Here is a 14112-nt window from a genome sequence, read left to right as displayed (position 1 = left end):
ATGTTGAACATTTTTTCATATATTTGTTGATTGCTTGTACATCTTTTTCTGTGAAGTGTCTGTTCATTTCTTTAGCCCATTTGTTGATTGGATTATTTGTATTCTTGGTGTAGAGTTTTTTGAGTTCTTTATAGATTCGGGATATTAACGCTCTATCTGAAGTATGATTGGCAAAGATATTCTCCCACTCTGTAGGCTCTCTCTTCACATTACTGATAGTTTCCTTTGCTGAGAGAAAGCTTTTTAGTTTGAATCTATCCCAGTTGTTGATTCTTGCTTTTATTTCTTGGGCTATGGGAGTCCTGTTAAGGAAGTCTGCTCCTAAGCCAACAAGTTGAAGGTTTGGGCCTACTTTTTCTTCTATAAGATGCAGGGTCTCTGGTCTGATTCCGAGGTCCTTGATCCATTGTGAGTTGAGTTTTGTGCAGGGTGAGAGATAGGGGTTTAATTTCATTCTGTTGCATATGGTTTTCCAGTTTTCCCAGCACCATTTGTTGAAGAGGCTATCTTTTCTCCATTGCATATTTTTGGCACCTTTGTCCACTATGAGAAAATTGTATTTATTTGGGTTTGTGTCCGTGTCCTTTATTCTGTACCATTGATCTACCTTTCTATTTTGGTACCAATACCATGCCGTTTTTGTTACTATTGCTTTGTAGTAGAGTTGAAGATCTGGTATTGCGATACCCCCTGCTTCGCTCTTTCTACTGAGAATTGCTTTAGCTATTCCGGGTTTCTTATTCTTCCAGATGAATTTTATAATTGCTTGCTCTATTTCTGTAAGGTACATCATTGGGATTTTAATTGGAATTGCATTGAATCTATATAGCACTTTTGGTAGTATGGCCATTTTGACAATATTAATTCTTCCTATCCATGAACATGGGAGATCTTTCCATCTTCTAAGATGTTCTTTAATTTCTCTCTTTAGTGTTCTGTAGTTCTCATTGTAGAGGTCTTTCACCTCTTTTGTGAGATTGATTCCCAAGTATTTTATTTTTTTTTTGATGCTATTGTGAATGGGGTAGTTTTCCTAATTTCTCTTTCGGAAGATTCATCACATATGTATAAAAATGCGTTGGATTTATGAGCATTGATCTTGTAACCTGCTACTTTACTGAATTCACTTATGAGTTCTAAGAGTTTTCTGGTGGAATTTGCAGGTTCCTCTAAATACATAATCATGTCATCAGCGAACAGGGATAGTTTGAGTTCCTCCTTTCCAATTTGTATCCCTTTAATTTCTTTGGTTTGTCTAATTGCTCTGGCTAGAGTCTCAAGAACAATGTTGAATAGAAGTGGTGAAAGAGGGCATCCCTGCCTTGTTCCAGTTTTTAGGGGGAATGCTTTCAGTTTGTCACCATTTAGAATGATATTGGCCATGGGCTTAGCATACATGGCCTTTACAATGTTAAGGAATGTTCCCACTATTCCTATTTTTTCTAGTGTTTTGAGCATGAAGGGATGCTGTAGTTTATCGAATGCTTTTTCTGCATCTATTGAAATAATCATGTGATTCTTAACTTTTAGTCTGTTGATATGGTGAATGACATTTATTGATTTCCGGCTGTTGAACCAACCTTGCATCCCTGGGATAAAACCCACTTGATCCTGGTGCACTATCTTTTTAATATATTTTTGTATGCGATTTGCTAAAATTTTGTTGAGAATTTTTGCGTCGATATTCATTAAGGATATTGGTCTGAAATTTTCTTTCCTCGATGTATCTCTGTCTGGTTTAGGTATCAGGGTGATATTGGCTTCATTGAATGAGTTTGGGAGGGTTCCCTCCTCTTCTATTTTATGGAATACTTTGAGAAGTATTGGAATGAGCTCTTCTTTAAAGGTTTTGTAGAACTTGGCTGAGAACCCATCTGGCCCCGGACTTTTCTTTGTTGGTAGGCTTTTGATGACCTATTCTATTTCATTGCTTGAAATTGAATTATTTAAGTTGTGTATGTCTTCCTCGTTCAGCTTAGGTAATTCATATGTCTGTAGAAACTTGTTGATGTCTTCGAGGTTTTCTGTTTTGTTGGCGTATAGATTTTCAAAATAGCTTCTAATTATATTTTGTATTTTACTCGTGTCTGTTGTGATATTTCCTTGTTCATTCTGAATTTTAGTAATTTGGATTTTCTCCCTTTTTCTCTTTGCTAGCGTGGCTAAGGGTTTATCAATTTTGTTTATTTATTCAAATATCCAACTATTTATTTTGTTAATTTTTCGATTGTTTCTTTTGTTTCAATTTCATTGATTTTGGCTCTGATTTTAACTATTTTCTGTCTTCTACTACTTTTGGTGTTGGTCTGCTCTTCTTTTTCTAGGGCTTTGAGCTGTAATGTTAAATCGTTTATTTGTTGATTTCTACTTCTTTTGTTGAATGCGCCCCATGAAATAAATCTTCCTCTCAGTACTCCTTTCATAGTGTCCCAGAGATATTGATATGATGTGTCTTTGTTCTCATTTATTTCTAAGAATTTTTTAATTTCCCTCCTGATGTCTTCTGTTATCCATTCATCATATAATAGTGTATTATTTAATCTCCAAGTATTGGAGAAGTTTCTGTTTTTTATTCTGTCATTTATTTCTAATTTCAGTCCATTATGATCTGATAGAATACAAGGTAGTATCTCTATCTTCTTGTATTTGCTAACAGTAGCTTTGTGGCATAAAACATGGTCTATTTTAGAGAAGGATCCATGTGCTGCTGAGAAGAAAGTGTATTCTTTCTTTGTTGGATGGTATATTCTATAAATGTCTGTTAAGTCTAAATTGTTGATTGTGTTGTTGAGATCTATGGTTTCTTTATTCAATTTTTGTTTGGACGATCTATCCAGCGGTGAGAGAGGTGTGTTAAAATCACCTAGTATTATTGTATTGTGGTCTATTTGATTTCTGGAATTGAGAAGGATTTGTTTGACGTACATGGATGAGCCAATGTTCGGGGCATAGATATTTATGATTGTTATGTCTTCCTGATTTATGCTTCCCTTAAGCAGTATGTAATGTCCTTCTTTATCTATCCCTTCTGACTAGTTTTTGCTTAAAGTGCACATTATCTGAAATGAGGATGGATACTCCAGCTTTTTTACTGTGTCTGTGTGCATGGTATGTTTTTTCCCGTCCTTTCACCTTTAGTCTGTGGGTATCTCTTTCTATGAGGTGGGTCTCTTGCAGGCAGCATATTGTTGGATTTTTCTTTTTAATCCAATCTGCCAGTCTATGTCTTTTGATTGATGAGTTCAGGCCATTAACATTCACAGTTATTATTGTGATATTGTTTGTATTCCTAGTCATTGGACTCATTTTTGTTTTATGACATGATTTGGTTTCTCCTTTATTTGGCTATTCCTTTAGGCTAGTTCCTCCCGTTGCTGATTTACTTCATTGTTTTTCATCTCTTCCTCATGGAATATTTTGCTGAAAATGTTCTGTAATGCCGGCTTTCTTTTAGTAAATTCCTTTAGCTTTTGTTTATCGTGGAAGGATTTTATCTCATCATCAAATCTGAAAGTAAGTTTTGCTGGGTATAAAATTCTTGGTTGCCATCCATTTTCTTTCAGGGCTTCGTAAATGTTGTTCCAGGCCCTTCTAGGTTTTAGGGTCTGTAGTGAAAAATCTGCTGATATTCTTATTGGTTTCCCCCGAATGTAATCTGATTCTTTTCTCTCGCGGCCTTTAAAATTCTGTCTTTATTTTGAATGTTAGGTATTTTCATAATAATGTGTCTTGGTGTAGGTCTGTTGTAATTTTGCATATTTGGAGTCCTATAAGCCTCTTGTACTTGGTTTTCCATTTCATTCTTGAGATTTGGGAAATTTTCTGATATTATTTCATTGAACAGATTGTTCATTCCTTTGGTTTGTTTCTCTAAGCCTTCCTCAATCCCAATTATTCTTAAATTTGGCCTCTTCATGATATCCCATAATTCTTTTAGATTCTGTTCATGATTTCTTACCATCTTCTCTGTTTGTTCAACTTTGTTTTCAAGATTAAATATTTTGTCTTCAATATCTGAGGTTCTGTCTTCCAGGTGATCTATACTATTGTTTATGCTTTCTATGGCGTTTTTAACTTGGTTTATTGTTTCCTTCATTTCAAGGATTTCCGTTTGGTTTTTTTTCAGTATCTCTAACTCTTTATTGAAATGCTCTTTTGCTTCTGTTATTTGCTCTTTTAACTGTTGATTAGTGCGTTCATTTAATGCCTGCATTTGTTCTTTCATCTCCTCGTTTGCTTCACTGATTGTTTTAATTATGTACATTCTGAACTCCCTTTTGGACATTTCTTCTGCTGTGCTGTCATTGGGTTTTTATTGATATAGTATCTAGGTTTGTTTCGTACATTTTCTTCCCTTGTTTTCTCATATTGGTCAGATGTCAATGGGACTCTGTGATATTGTAGATTTCCTCTATTGGTTTATAGTGACCCTGTAGATTTCCAGTGTATCACCTACCAGCCTTCAGTAGCCAGAAGTCTTGGATTAATTTGATAATGCAGTGCTTCCGAAGAATGCTGCCCGTAGCCTGCTACTGGTTCCAGGGAGAGAGACCTGGAGAGGTCTCTTGTTGCACACCCTGGTTCCAGAGGCTGGTTGTAGGTCAGAGGTCTCCACTGGATTGGGGACTTCTGGCTGGCTCTGTGTAGACAGGCTCTCACTGGGCAATTTGCTCCAAGAAGCTAGCCTAGAGAGGCGCTTCCTGCCGGAGGGGGGCTGGGCTGCTTGGGGAAGTCCCTGGCACCCTGTGCTGGTCACTGAAGCAACCTGGAGGTGGGCTGGAGCTGGCAGCGGGGCGGGCCGGAGCTGGCCGTGTTGCTTCTGTGCAGAAGGGCTCTCACTGGGGGGCCTGTTCCAAGAGGCTGGAGGATCTGCCCCTGTGGGCGGAACCCACTGCCAGACTGCACCGAGCTGCCTGGGGGAGACGCTATCTGCCCTGTCTCACTCTAATAAGCCACTCGAATCCGAGCCTGCCGCCCAGCTGTGCTTCGCTGGGTAGGGGAGACTCACCCCGTGGTTCTATTTTAGTCTGAGACTCTCAATGCCTCCCCTTCTTGAATCCTGGGTTCTGGGGCAACTGGAGATGCAGTCACCCTCTAGTCCGCCATCTTGGATCGCCCCGTGGAAAAAGCCTGCAGCTGGAGGGGGACAATGCTGCCTGGAGAGGTCTCTTCCTCTTTCTTTTCACAGGTATAGAAATGTATGGTATACATATATATCTTTGCATTCCCTCTTATCTGAAGGTTTCCTTTCTGCAGTTTCAGTTCAAACATGGTCCCAAAATATTAAGTAAGCCATTCATAATTTCTAAAATATAATTTATTGCTGATTTGTACATGGTAACTGTACCTGTTATGAGGTACAATAGGGTCCTGGTAAGTGGCAGGCCCGTCACCTCACCTACATATCATTTCTTTGTGTTGGAAACACTCAACAGCCTCTCCACTAACCATTTGGAATATTCAGTTAAATTTGAAATTGCATGGCATTCTGAGAAGCACGATGAAATGTGCCACCCTAGCCTGTGCCACCCAGAATTGAGCGTACCCATGCGGTTACCCTACCCACCTGTTGGTCTGAGTTATCACAGGGTTTGTGTTCTCATTACCTGTGTTTCACTTAGTACCCCAAAGTGTAAGAGTAATGATGCAAAGGAGGCAGCACAAAACGAAGAAAGACGAGCTAACCCAGGTGCTAGGATGCCATTTGCAGGAGTGAAGAACAAAAGCCAAGGTGGGTGGGGTTCAGAGCTTCGTGTGGGGTCAGGCACACTTTCCCCATGGATGAGAGTGATGTGATTGCCTGTCATGTTGCATCATTTTAAGGTGGTAGCCTGCATTAAATAGCGATGTGGCTTATTTTATATATTCATACAACTGTTTTAATTGTAAGAATTTTTAGAGCACATACAAATTTAATAAAATGTTTACACTGGCAATTTTACATAATAAAAGCTATAATGATAATTGCTTCTGTTCACATGCATCTAGTTGAAACTATGAAAGCTTCTGCACATTCTTTAAAAATGCCTTTAATTTCCTGAATTTTCTATCATGAAAGCCCGGTCAGCCTTTATGATAATTTTATCAGTTAAGAACAGATTATTTGTAAAGATATAATTCTTAGAGAAAATTCTGATGCTTTAAAAGATGATATTTTAAGTATCTATATTCAAACACTTAGTATAAACACAAGATTTTTATAAGTTTTTGTTTTTCTAACATTAAACTCTGGAAATCATTTTCTCCAATGCCCCACAATATTAGCACAGTGCTGAGCAATGCTGAATCCTTCCAGGAGGTTTGAATATTGTTCTTGGGCCAACTCATAACAAGAAGGCCATCTTGTAATTGCATTTATACCTTGGATTAATGAAATAATTTTTTCTAAGGAAGCTTTCACCACATTCTGAAATATTATCTCATCTATCTTTCTAGCATTCCCAGAGGGCCAGAGTTAATCTTATTACTCCTTTCCCTCACGTGCAGAAACTCTCGCATAGATTCTTACATAGAATGATTTTTTGGGAGTCACAGGTCATCAACAGGTAAAGCAGATTTATAATTCACATTATCTACTTCAGTCCAGAATAAAGGAATTTTCCATTTGCTGAAGTTGAGTCTATTGTTATTTTCCTCCATTATCTGGTTTTTAGGCTTATGTCCATATCTTTCCCAAAAGAATCAGCCTTTGACCCTATCCACAGTCCCTCCCTCACTTAGGTTTGCTCTCCATCTGCTTTTTGAAATAAAAATCAATGATAAGACAAAGATTTTTCTCTCTGGGCAAACTACCCGTGCATTAAATATCAGCAAAGAGAGAACTGCTGGGAGCTGCATTTTGGTTCAATATTCTCTGTCGACGTTGGGATAACTCCGTCAAATGTAAGACAACGTATGTGTATTACATGGGCCGTAATGGAGAACGATCTAGGTGATTAGTAATATCATGGGGGTTGAAACCAAGAGGTGCTCCCTTGTCCAACAACCCATCTTCTCAAATCCTAGGTCCCACTCTGTTGGCAAAGCCACCCTACATGACCCAGGTCACCACTCACTCACTGCGTGGCCTTCTCTTTTTACCTTGAATTTCCAACATGGCACCCGTATGTCTACTGTGGAAGTGCCTGGATATTGATAATGCTGATGCACTGAGGGTAGAGGCCATTTTTAATGTCTGGAGGACTGAGATAGGGGAACGACCGTAGCAAATGACCAGGTAACTTTCTCAAGGCCTGTTGGAAAAGAAAGGAAGAGAAAGGCAGATGGCTAACCCCAGGACTCTGCAGGCCTTTTTGGGGTTTTGTTTTTAACGTGGAAATGACTAGAGGTTGTGCAAATGCAGATTCAATAAAAGCATTTCCAGAGAAAGGGAGAAGATATTCTTGACATCAAGTTTCCAAAGTTCACAGGGGGAAAATAAGTACAAGATTCCAAACAACTAACTTAAATAAACTCAGTGACTGGTTTATTGATACATTAATTGACAATGCTGTTAGTCTCTAAATACTTTTATAAAAGTGAATCTGATGAAGAATTTTGGGAGAATAACACTGGGGATTGCTCAAATGAAAGAAAAACCCTTGCGTGTTCACACATTTGGAAAGGTTTCCCATTGGACACTGATGCACACCCTTGAATAGGAAGCAATGCTGAGACCATGCTTTGTGTACACCCAAAGGCATACCCCTCACAATCCTTGTGAAGCAGAGCAATCCTGGTATAAAAAGGGGAAAAAGTGAAAATAATAAAACCGTAACAATATAAACCTTAATTGAGGAAAGAAACTTAAGCAAAAAGCAGGTGTCCATTTGATGTATTTATAAATGATTGATTGCAATAATTTCTCTCTAACAACAAACTCCATGTCCATAATTAATTTTCTGTTGTTTTACTGGTTTTAAGCTGTTGACTGCTCCTCTTTTGAAAGCTATGAATTTTTTCAAGAAGATAGCATTTGCAATTATCAACAGTTCTTATTTATGAGGAGCTTGTACTGATGAAACTCATTTGCTCTGCAGCAAAGATAATTAGAATCTTCATCACTAATACCGTCAATTACACTGTTTTCCTTGACTTGGTCTTCTGATTGACCTGAGTTTAGCAGACTCAACAGGGTTACTAGTCAGGCCCAGGGAGGGAGGCGGCTCCTCCGTGGGCTGTGCCTGTGTGTGTGTAGCCTGTGCTTAAACAACAGTACTGTTCCACGCTGCTTTTGCAGAAGATAAATGAGTGATATCACGAACAGATACTGTGCTAGGGGAAGAAGGAAGTGAACATTTTAAAAAAAACTATAAAGCTTAGAGGAAGCATTTTAAGGAAAATATACCCTCAAATTTGACTTCTCAGATAAACAACATTATCCTCACTAAATTTAGTCTTTTACATTTTAAGAGAGAAAAACACTTTTTTGTAAAATAACTGCTATGAATATCATTTCTACCCTTACAAGGAATTAAATAGTTTCTAAACCATGAGACCTCAGATATAGGCAAGATTACATAATGATGAAAGTTTAGTTTGTTGTTTTGGTTAATTATATCAGACAACATGAGTTTCATTACAGTAGTACACAGTTCTGGTGTTGCTCATCTTTAACTAGCCAGATTAGAAATTATCCAGATTAGATTATTTCTTTGTGTTGTTTGCTTTCTTAGGTGATTTTACATGACCAAACAACAAATAGATTTCTGAATTTCTAAAAATGTAGTGATTTCTTTTTTATTGCTTCTTGCATTAGATTATATTTTGTCTTCCAGATTCTTAAAGGGCAGAGATTATATCTCCAACTGATTTCTTATAGTCTTTTGGAAATATACTTGAGAACTTTACTGCTTACCTTTCTGTTACTACACTCACCTTTTAAAAAATATTTATTTTCTTTTAATGTACCTTTTTAGATCTTAATTCTCTAACTCTATGCTGTACATAACTCATCTATTATAATTTTTTATTTAGTTTCTATATTTTACTTTAGTATTTCTGTTGGTACTTTTTCATATTATCTCTTCCTTATTTCATTACCTCCCATTTTTGTTTTATGGTTTAATTATTACCCTTACATCTTTAGATATTTTAAACATAATTTAAAAACTCCTTCCAATTGTACTATATTTGTTTCTTTGGTTGTGAATTTTCTAGTTCATTGAAATTGGGACAATGTTTCTTATAAGACTTACATGTTATTTTTGTGAGCGATAACTATTCTTTTAGGTGAGAACAAAATGTCAATATATTGTAATATACTCATTTCACTTTTATATACACACATTTTTCGATATGATTATAACATAAGCATATACATTCTCTTGTATGCATTTAGGAGTGTCTGTTCATATGTATCCATAAGGAATGTTTGCCTAACAAAGACAGGATTTACTGAGTTTATTGAAAATAATTCTTGATCTATCGAGGATCCAACATGGTGGACTAGAGGGTGACTGCATCTTCTGTCACTCCAGAACCCAGGATTCAAGAAGGGGAGGCATTGAGAGACTTAGACTAACATAGAGCCACGGGGTGAGTCTTTCCCACCAGGTGAAGCTCGGCCCAGGTGGCAGGCCCGGACATGGGCGGCTTCTCGGAACAGGGCAGGCCACCTAGAATCTTCCCCAGGTGGCCCTGCTTCCTCCGGCGGTGGGCGCCTTCCACAGCCAGCTTCTCGGAGCAGGCTGCCCAGTGAGAGCCTTTCCACATAGAGCCAGCTCCAAGCCCTGGACCCAGTGGTGGGCCCAGGCTCGCAGGCAGCTTCAGGGACCAGGGCAGGGCAGCTGGGGACTTCCCCACGCAGCCCTGCTCCCTCCGGGGACAGGTTGCTTCCACCGCCAGCTTCTTGGTGGAGGCCGCCCAGTGAGAGCCTTTCCGCACAGAGCAAGCTGCAAGCCCTGGAACGAGTAGCGGGCTAGGGGCAGCTTTCATCGGAAGCACTGCATTATCAAGTTCCTCCAAGACTTCAGGCTACAGAAGGCTGGGACGTGATATACTGAAAATCTATAGGGACACTATAAGCCAAAGAGGAAATCTGCAATATCTCAGAGTCCCACTGATATCTGACCAATATGAGAAAACAAAGGAAGAAGATGTCCCCAAAATACCTAGATACTATATGAATAAAACCCAATGACAGGGTTGGGGAGATAGCTCAGTTGGTAGAGTGCTTACCTTTCAAGCACAAGGCCCTGGGTTCGATCCCTAGCACCGCAAAAAAAACAAAAACCCAATGACAGAACAGCAGAAGAAATGTCAGAAAGGGAGTGCAGATTGTACAAATTTAAAAAATCAGGGAAACAAATGAGATGAAAGAGCAAATGCAGGCATTGAAGGGTGAGATGAAAGAGCAAATGCAGGCATTAAATGATCACACCAATCAACAGTTAAAAGAACAAATACATGAAGCAAGAGATCATTTCAATAAAGAGTTAGAGATACTGAAAAAAAAAAAACAAAAACAGAAATCCTTGAAACGAAGGAAACAATAAACCAAGTTAAAAATTCCATAGAAAGCATAACCAATAGGATAGAACACCTGGAAGAGAGAACCTCAAACATTGAAGACAAAATATTTAATCTTGAAAACAAAGTTGAACAAAAAGAGAAGATGGTAAGAAATCATGAACAGAATCTACAAGAATTATGGGATATCATGAAGAGGCCAAATTTAATTATTGGGATTGAGGAAGGCTTAGAGAAATAAACCAAAGGAATGAACAATCTATTCAATGAAATAATATCAGAAACTTTCCAAAATCTGAAGAATGAAATGGAAAACCAGGTACAAGAGGCTTATAGGACTCCAAATATACAAGATTAAAATAGACCCACACCAAGGCACATTATTATGAAAATACCTAACATAAAAAATAAAGACAGAATTTTAAAGGTCGTGAGAGAAAAGAATCCAATTACATTCAGGGGGAAACCAATAAGAATATCAGCAGATTTTTCACTACAGACCCTAAAACCTAGAAGGGCCTGGAACAACATTTACCAAGCCCTGAAAGAAAATGGATGCCAACCAAGAGTCTTATACCCAGCAAAACTTACTTTCAGATTTGACGACAAAATAAAATCCTTCCATGATAAACAAAAGCTAAAAGAATTTACAAAAAGAAAGCCAGCATTACAGAACATTCTCAGCAAAATATTCCATGAAGAGATGAAAAACAACGATGTAAATCAGCAACGGGAGGAACTAGCCTAAAGGAATTGTCAAATAAAGAGGAAACCAAATCGTGTCAAAAAACAAAAATGAGTCAAATGACTGGGAATACAAATCATATCACAATAATAACCCTGAATGTTAATGGCCTGAACTCATCAATCAAAAGACATAGACTGGCAGATTGGATTAAAAAGAAAAATCCAACAATATGCTGCCTGCAAGAGACTCATCTCATAGAAAGACATACCCACAGACTAAAGGCGAAAGGATGGGTAAAAACATACCATGCACATGGACACAGCAAAAAAGCTGAAGTATCCATCCTCAATTCAGATAATGTGGACTTCAGGTCAAAACTAGTCAGAAGGGATAAAGAAGGACATGACATACTGATTAAGGAAAGCATAAATCAGCAAGACATAAGAATCATAAATATCTATGCCCCGAACATTGGCTCATCCATGTACGTCAAACAAATCCTTCTCAATTCCAGAAATCAAATAGACCACAACACAATAATACTAGGCGATTTTAACACACCTCTTTCACCACTGGAGAGATCTTCCAGACAAAAACTGAATAAAGAAACCATAGATCTCAATAACACAATCAATAATTTAGACTTAACCGACATATATAGAATATACCATCCAATAAAGAACGAATAAACTTTCTTCTCAGCAGCACATGGATCCTTCCCTAAAATAGACCATATTTTATGCCACAAAGCCACTGTTAGCAAATACTAGAAGATAGAGATACTACCTTGTATTCTATCAGATCATAATAGATTGAAATTAAAAATAAATTACAGAATAAAAAACAAACTTCTCCAATACCTGGAGATTAAATAATATGCTATTATATGATGAATGGATAACAGAAGACATCAGGAGGGAAATAAAAAAAATTCTTAGAAGTAAATGAGAACAAAGGCACATCATATCAAAATCTCAGGACAGTATGAAATCAGTACTTAGTGGAAGATTTATTTCATGGGGTGCATTCAACAAAAGAAGTAGTGATCAACAAATAAATGACTTAACACTACAGCTCGAAGCCCTAGAAAAAGAAGAGCAGATCAACACCAAAAATAGTAGAAGACAGAAAATAGTTAAAATCAGAGCTGAAATCAATGAAATTGAAACAAAAGAAACAATAGGAAAAATTAACAAAATAAATAGTTGGTTCTTTGAAAAAATAAAACAAAATTGATAAACCGTGAGCCACACTAACAAAGAGAAAGAGGGAGAAAACTCATATTACTAAAATTTGGAATGAACAAGGAAATATCACAACAGACTCGAGTGAAATATAAAACATAATTAGAAGCTATTTTGAAAATCTATACGCCAACAAAACAGAAAACCTCGAAGACATCAAGTTTCTAGAGACATATGAATTACCTAAACTGAACGAGGAAGACATACACAACTTAAATAAATCAATTTCAAGCAATGAAATAGAAGAAGTCATCAAAAGCCTACCAACAAAGAAAAGTCTGGGACCAAATGGGTTCTCAGCTGAGTTCTACAAAACCTTTAAAGAAGAGCTCACTCCAATACTCCTCAAAGTATTCCATGAAATAGAAGAGGAGGGAACCCTCCCAAACTCATTCTATGAAGCCAATATCACCCTGATACCTAAACCACACAGAGACACATGGAGGAAAGAAAATTTCAGACCAATATCCTTAATGAACATTGATGCAAAAATTCTCAACAAAATTTTAGCAAATCGCATCCAAAAATATATTAAAAAGATAGTGCACCACGATCGAGTGGGTTTTATCCCAGGGATGCAAGGTTGGTTCAACAGCCGGAAATCAATAAATGTCATTCACCATATCAACAGACTGAAAGTTAAGAATCACATGATTATTTCGATAGATGCAGAAAAAGCATTTGATAAAATACAGCATCCCTTCATGCTCAAAACACTAGAAAAAATAGGAATAGTGGGAACATTCCTTAACATTGTAAAGGCCATGTATGCTAAGCCCATGGCTAATATCATTCTAAATGGTGACAAACTGAAAGCATTCCCCCTAAAAACGGGAACAAGGCAGGGATGCCCTCTTTCACCACTTCTATTCAACATTGTCCTTGAAACTCTAGCCAGAGCAATTAGACAGACCAAAGAAATTAAAGGGATACGAATAGGAAAAGAAGAACTCAAACTATCCCTGTGCACCAATGACATGAGTATATATTTAGAGGAACCCGGAAATTCCACCAGAAAACTTTTGGAACTCATAAGTGAATTCAGTAGAGTAGCAGGTTACAAGATCAATGCTCATAAATACAATGCATTTTTATACATAAGTGATGAATCTTCAGAAAGAGAAGTTAGGAAAACTACCCCATTCACAATAGCCTTGAAAAAAAAAATACTTGGGAATCAATCTCATAAAAGAGGTGAAAGACCTCTACAATGAGAACTACAGAACACTAAGGAAAGAAATTAAAGAACACCTTAGAAGATGGAAAGATCTTCCATGTTCTTGGATAGTAAGAATTAATATTGTCAAAATGGTCAGACTACCAAAGTGCTATACAGATTCAATGCAATTCCAATTAAAATCCCAATGATGTACCTTACAGAAATAGAGCAAGCAATTATGAAATTCATCTGGAAGAATGAGAAACCCAGAATAGCTAAAGCAATCCTTAGCAGAAAGAGCGAAGCAGGGGGTATCGCAATACCAGATCTTCAACTCTACTACAAAGCAATAGTAACAAAAACGGCATGGTACTGGTTCCAAAATAGACAGGTAGATCAATGGTACAGAATAGAGGACAGGGACACAAACCCAAATAAATACTGTTTTCTCATACCAGACATTGGTGCCAAAAATATGCAATGGAGAAATGATAGCCTCTTCCACAAATGGTGCTGGGAAAACTGGAAAACCATATGCAACAGAATGAAATTAAACCCCTATCTCTCACCCT

Source organism: Sciurus vulgaris, assembly GCF_902686455.1.
Source record: "Sciurus vulgaris genome assembly, chromosome: 13".
NCBI lineage: Eukaryota > Metazoa > Chordata > Mammalia > Rodentia > Sciuridae > Sciurus > Sciurus vulgaris.
The sequence above is the reverse complement of the archived record's forward strand: the minus strand, read 5'-3'. Positions refer to the sequence as shown.